The following is a 7,532-nucleotide window of genomic DNA, read 5'->3' on the forward strand; positions in this document are numbered from 1 at the left end:
AGGATAGTAGTGAAACATAAAGGGTGAATAGAGAGCAAAGGTTGTGATCAGTTAGAGTCAGTAGGGCCCCCGCTTTACAGTGCTCCGCTAATACAGCGGTTGTCAATTGCAGAAAGGCCCTGCTCCTACACTGCTTGTTCTGCTTTTATGGTGTTTTTTGGCCGTCAGGCACCATTTTGGTCAATGTTAGTCAATGCGTTCCGCTTTACAGCGGGGGTCTGGAACATAACCCGCTGTATGTGTGGGGCCCTACTGTAGATGTTCTTCAGTTGGAAACAAGGAGAGGTGCAAATAAAAGTAACCAGTGAAGCAGGGTAGGGAAGTATGCAAGGCACTGGACTCACTGACAGAGCCCCATCCCTAGTCAGGTCCAGCATTTTATTTATTTTAAACAAAACATATATTTGCAGAAATTGCCAACAAATGTCTAGCCCATTAAAGAAGGTCTTCTAAAACAAGCAAGCTAACAAGATGAGAATTCAAAGACAAGATTCTTTAAGTGGACACCGAATGTGCAAACATAATGAATCTATACACAGCCATGTGCATATCTACATAAAAAACATAGAGGCCAAAATGAATTGGGAAGGTCCTTTGCTGTGAAATCCCTTGAATGAATGTGAGCAGCTCAAGAGGGTGGCTGCCTTTTGGCAGAACGTAGCCAATGCCACCCGCCCCTTGAGAGTTTAAACACACTGTTTTGCTCATCCTTCACTTTTGAATCTTTCTTCTCATTGTTTACTTTGAGTGTGCTCCAGATCCTTTTTTCTTCCCACTCACACTGCAGTTCAGTCTATTTTGGGTCCAGTTGCTACTGGCCCCAGCTCCTTCTATTGGGTTTATAAATAACAGGAGCATGTTGCATTGTAGAGCTCCTTAAGAGATTCCATACCTCTGCAGGATCTAGGGACACTCATTTGCATTTATTCTCACCCCAAGGGACATATGGTTGAAGGTTTTTCTCTGTCCACTGTATGCTGTATTCATTTAGTCCTCTATAACCTATTCTGTGATATATTCAGGAGTGGGGTGACTTAGTAAACCAACCACAACAGTTTCCTTTTTCTAAGACTTGCAGGTCTTTAATGGAATGAAGAATTGTACACTTGGTCTCCTTGTACCATTTTATTTTTATTTAAAATATTTTTCTGGACAAATCCCCATCCAACTACAACTCAGCTACATTCCACATACTTTTTTTAAACAAAGCCAGAAAAAAAATGTAGCCCAGCTTATAAATATGACAGCTGTAAGTCCAATTGAAAAAGGTAATTATTCTAAATTGCTGCTTCTCAATTAGATCCAGCAAACTTTTCTAGCTGGTCAGGCAGCTGTGCACACTAACAACATCATAAAGGTTTGAAGGTACCTTGGAGGTCATCTAGTCCAGCCTTCTGCTTAGTGCAGGATGTGCAATGCAGGAGGCAACTACAGCAGCCCTGATAGATGGCCATCCAGCCTCTGCTTAAATGCCTCCAGCAAAGGAACCCAACGACTGAGGGAGTCTACTCCACTGCTGAACAGCTTCTGCAATTTGGAAGTTTCTTCTGTTTGGCCAAAATCCACTTCCCAGCAATTTCCACCCCTTAGTTCTAGTTCTGCCCTCTGGAGCAACAGAGAACTCTGTTCCACCTTTTGCATGACAGCCCTTCAGATATTTGAAGACCACTATCCCCTTGATCTTTCCCAGGCTAAACATACCCAGCTCTTTTCAACTGTTCCTCACCATCCTCTAGGAAAATCAGGTTCTGAAATGCATAAGGAGCTTGTATGAGTTGAAAAGGCTCCCCACTGCACAAGTTGTTCTTCCCATTTGTGTAAGGTGGTGGTGTAGAGCAAGTGTACTCATCCTCACACTCTTATATTGTGTGGAAGCTTAAGGATGCCTGAATCAGGCTAATGTCCCCCTTAAAATGTAGGGCTCAGAACTGGACAAAGTACAGCAGGGGCCTGACAAACGCAGAACAAAGTGGAACTAGTACTGCTTATGATTTCAGCACTATGCTTCTGTTACTACAGCCCAAGACTGCGTTTGCTTTTTAGCCATTGCACTGCTGGCTCACATTTATTTATTTATTTATTTTATTTTATTTATATACCGCCCTAAGCCCGAAGGCTCTCTGGGCGGTGTACGTTCAACTTGTGATCAACTAAAACACCTCTTCTTTGGTGTTAGCTAACCCTTTGTGTCACCTGCATCTCTGAGAAGCACCCCCTCTCTGCCCTCATTCACAGGATGATGTGGCATTCCATTCAAGACTGACACAGAGCCATAAATGAGCAATTCCTGAGTATAGCTGTCCAACTAGCTGTGGATCCACCTAACAGCTGGATTGTCCAGCCCACATTTCACCATCTTTTCAACAAGAATATCTTGGGAAACTTTGTCAAACGTTCTGATGAAATCAAGCTACACAATATCCTCAGCATTTTCATGATTTTCAAACTAGTGCCCTTTTTTAATTTTTAAGGCAATAAGGTTGGTCTGGCCTGACATATGCTTGATGAACCCATTATGGCTCCTCATGGTTAATGTATTCATTTTGAGATGCTCACAGCCTGACAGCTTAATAATCTGTTCTAGAATCAGGTTGATTGGATGCAGTTTCAAGACAGCAAGAAAAACTGCCTCTCTCCAGTCTTCCAGACCCTCACCATTTCTCCATTCACAAAGATCATAGGCAGCGATGCCAAAAGAAAGCCCAAAAGCTCTTTCAGTGCTTTGGGACAGAATTCATAAAAAGGTATCACTAAAAGGCAAAGTTGGGGGCACCTGTCCAAAACACTGGCATTAGACTAGAACAGGGCACTTCAGTCTCACTCTGACAACCAGCCAACAAGGGGAGGAAAGCTGACCAGAAGCTCCCACATATTTCCTGCCTCTGTGCAACTTTCATGGATGGCATAGCAGTTTTGGCATCTGTGATATGAAACATCTGCTGTCCTGGAACTTGTACCCTCACCCACCCTCCTCACCCACAGCTTGAGAACCATTGCACTGAGTAGCTTCCAAGGAACTCCAGAGATACCTTATACACAGTCAGAAAACCACTGTAGCGTTCCATTGCAGTAACCACAATAAAATAACCTAAGCCAGAAAAGATCAGGAAAGAGCAGCAAAAGGGAAATGTATCTTACCGAAAATGAAATTCTATGGCTAGAAGTGTTTTGAAAGCTTTTACCCCTGGATATGGATGATTGATTAACGGTGGATGGACTTTGACATAATCAATGGTCTTTGCATAGTTCCCTAAGTCGATTTGGAGTTTTCCATGTTTACCATAACCAAAGGTTTCAAATAAAGACATTCTTATCTAAGCAGGGCTGTCAAATAATTTTTAGTTGATGAAAGTTTAGTCTTTAAACTAGCTGATTAACTAATTCAATTAACTGATTAAACAATGCATATTACCAAAACTTCTATAGGTGCCTTTTTGAGACACTGCAATAATGGGAAGATTGCTTGCCATAAAACAAGCAAAAGCTGGTGCTTATTGAAGGAAAAGCTATCTTTCAATAAAACAGCAGAACCTAGAATAGCCACAAAACAACAACACATGAGCCCTTAACTTACAGCACTACCAATCAGCTTTGGTTGATTAATCTATTGATCAAACCTTGCAACTTTAAAAAACAAAATCCAGAAGCTAGGCTGCAATAGTCAAGTCACCAATCCAATCACATGGAATCTTATTCAACAAATCCAACTGTACAACAATGCTTAGGAACTGAAGTAGTCAGATTATGTAGGTGCACATGTCAATTTTAACAGTATTCTATTCCATGCCACCTTCAACCCTGGATTCTGGAGCAGATTTTCTGAAGGAGATTTCTGGGATGAGTAGATGCTACTCAGGGGTCAGCAAAAATCGCCTTCTCTCCTTTTCCATTAGCAGATACCTCCACTGGATCAAAAACACAAAGTCCACCCAATCACTATAAATTATTCAAAATATAATAATAATCATTTCAGAATAATTTTAGCTAAAAAAAGTAACAAACAAATAATCAGGACCATTTGAATTTTACCATTCCATCATAGATTTTCCCAGTTATCCTGAAAATATCCTGTTGCATTAGTTCTTTGTCATATAATTCCCTCATTTCTGATGTCCAGGCATGATTGCCATTGCTTTTGTAGCCAAAATGGCAGTACACCCACAGTCCCACACATAAGTGGAAGAGGCTTACAGGAACCACCCAATCTCCTTTTTTTGGCTAGGATAATTCATGTCCTTGCTAAGACATTACTCTCCAAGATTCTAGGTTCCTATTTTATACCACTTGGGCCATATAGCTGAAACAATCCTTGGAGCTGATGGGAGCTGGAGTCCAACAACATCTGGAGGGCCACAGATTCCTGACCCCTGCTCTAATTAGCCTTAATTTCCCATTTAATCTGAACTGGTTGCAACCTTTGGACAAGCCAGGATATCTAGCCAGCATGGCATAGTGGTTACAGTTTTGGAGAAGGACCTAGGAGACCAGGACTCAAATCCCACCTCAGCCATGAAGCTTGCTTGGGTGACCTTTGGCTAGTCACAGTCTGTTTGACTAACCTACCTCACAGTGTTGTTTTAAGGATAGAATGGAGGGGAACCATGCACACCACCTTGAGCTTCTTGGAAGAAAGCTGGAATAAAAATGTGATTTCATACTCTGGGTTGTTCTAAAGCAGGAAACCATAGTTTCTAGGTTCAGATAAAAAAAGAATGTTTGGTTGATTAGAGGTTTCCTGATTTGTTTGCTCAAGCCATGAAGGGTGTGTGGGCTGCATGTGTTTCTTGCTAAACTCAGTCAAGATATGGTCATCTATACATACTCTATATGTGGAGGTTGACCTGTGATAGTTCATTCACACATGTAAATAATCACCTGGTGATGAACATGTGTGTGAACCAGCCATGAGGATTATGGCTTTTCAGTGACACATCCCAGTGCATAGACAGCTACTCCTCTGACTGGAGGCAATACAGTGCTGTACTGTTTTTGAGCATTAAATACTTGTCTTTTGTCATGACAAAACAAAGGCCTACATTTGTACTTGATTTGATCTTGATCTTCTGTGTCTTATCTTGCAAGCACTGACATTTTCCAAACAGTTTGGGTAACACAGGGATTGTCGTTGTGGAAGATTCTTGCATTAAAAGCACTGTACAAGTAGTACACATACTACCACAGAGGGCAATGTGGTGTCACCTCTCATTACATAACCAGTTTAGGTGTAACAGCTGCTGCTGCAAATTATGTAAATTATGCACACAGGAGACTCAAGTCAAGCAACAAAGCACTTAACACACTGTGTAACTCTTATATAACAATAATGGCCACTGCTCCATGTCTCTTACAAATACTTCCACTCTGTGCAACAGTTAACTAAGCACTGGTTCCTATGTTTATGTTGTACAGCATCCTGAATTTTTTTTCAGTGAGGCAAGGATATATAGTAAATAAAGAAATATTCCTTCCACAAAATAGAACTTTTCTGTGAAGCCCATTCCTTAGCACTTGAGTTTTCATCCCCCGTTGAAATAAGTCTTAAGTGTATGTAGGGTTGCCATATTCCAGTCCCACAAATCTGGGCAGGCTAATTTGCATATTATGCACATTATTTACTAATTATGCAAATTAAGCATATTAATAGTTGCATTATCCAGTTGTTTTGTTTTTGTACCTAGTAATTACCAACAAAAACCGAAGGAATATGTGAGAAATCTTTTTTTAAAATGTACATTTTTAGCCTTAAATGCCTAGGCTTTATTCTATGGAATATTTATTTATGTATTAAGAAGATTTATATCCTGCCCTTCCACTGTTAAAAACAGAGCTCACCCCTCATTTAGGTGCCTGGGATGCACGCATGTGGACATACCTCTTTACAGTTATGGAAAGCGATTCTTAATAATGTGTTGTCTGCTCTAGGTCTCCAGACACAAGGTTGCATAGGCAGTGCCGTAACTAGCTTTTCATGTGCCCTGTGCAAGGTTTTATTTTTGGGCCCCTTAATTATTATTTTTTTTGAAAAATAATAATAAAACAAATACACTATAACAATTGTTACAAATAATTTTTGTGTACACAAGAAATATACAAGATCATTCATATATATTTATAAATGAAAATAATTATTTTAATTGCACTTTTCTGGCTTTCATTTCAGCAAATTCATTGATTACATCATCATAATTAATATCTTTAACGATATATTCAATCAAAATTATGGAAAGATTGGATAATCATTCTTGTCTGATAGTCGATCTTAAATAATTCTTAATTAATTTTAACTTGCTAAAACTTCTCTCACACGAAACAGTAGAAACGGGAAGAGTGAGAAATATTCAGAGAGCAACACTGATATTCGGATATTTATTTATTTTATTTATTTATTTCATTTTTATTTATTTCATTTCATTTTTAAACCGCCCATAGCGAATAGCTCTCTGGGCGGTGAACAAAACAATATGACTCAATTAATCCAAAGTCATGAACAGCCTGTAGAATATCAAGCGGAGTTGCAGTTTTAATGTTTTGTATTAGTGTTGAGGCTTCAAACTTAAAGCTTTGAATTTCACATGTGAGCTCGTACATATTTAAATCTTTGCTATACTTAATAGCAAGATCTGCAGCCGATTTTTGTAAATCAGCAATGCTCATCTATTCTAAAGACAAGCCATAGAGAAAGCAAAAATCATCACAGATAGTTCTCAGTTGCTCATAACGCCAATCTATTTGAGACAATAGAGTGTCAAAAATGCTGTAAATTTGCATTTTAAATAATTCTTCGGGTGTCATGCTACTTCCTTCATCCGGTGCTTCATCTGTTTCCATTTTCTTAACTCTTCTCTTCCGTTTATTAGGAAATCCAATCTCTATATCCATTGTTTCAGCCAAATTTTTTGCTTCCAGGCAAAATTTAAAATGTGAAAATATTATTATATTTGACAATTTTTTTTGTCAGTTCCATTTCAGGGCCCCCTTCTTCCTGTGTCCTGTGCCTGTGCACCTGTTGCACCTGCCTAGTTACAGCACTGTGCATAGGTTTTTATGAGCGTGACCGTAAAATATTTTGTGAAGTTCAAGTTTTATATGACATCATTTAGTAAATGTGTTTAGGATCGCACCAGTAGCATTTCCAAATATGTACTTTCACACAGACTTTGGTTTTCCATAACACAGTGTTTGTCCAGGCCTTCACACTTGGGGGTGGACACTATTTGCACACCCCTTCCATAAGCACATCAAGGTTGGATGCACACCTGAACCAAGACACAGACAACAGGGCACTCAAAACAAAAACAGAAAAGAGTGTGTTTTTGTTTTCTGAGGAGGAGACTCTTCCTTGGGAAAGCCTTATTAGTATTAGTATTAGTACTTAAATACCACCTTTTCAAGGCGCTCAAGGTGGAGTACACAGTTCTAGCTCTTCTCATTTAATCGCCACAACAACCCTGTGACATGTTAGGCAGAAGGGCAGTGACTGACCCAAGATCACCCAGCAAGCTTCATGGCTGAGTAGGGATTCAAACCCTAGT

The sequence above is a fragment of the Rhineura floridana genome, chromosome 6 (assembly GCF_030035675.1).
Source record: "Rhineura floridana isolate rRhiFlo1 chromosome 6, rRhiFlo1.hap2, whole genome shotgun sequence".
Classification (NCBI taxonomy): Eukaryota; Metazoa; Chordata; class Lepidosauria; order Squamata; family Rhineuridae; genus Rhineura; species Rhineura floridana.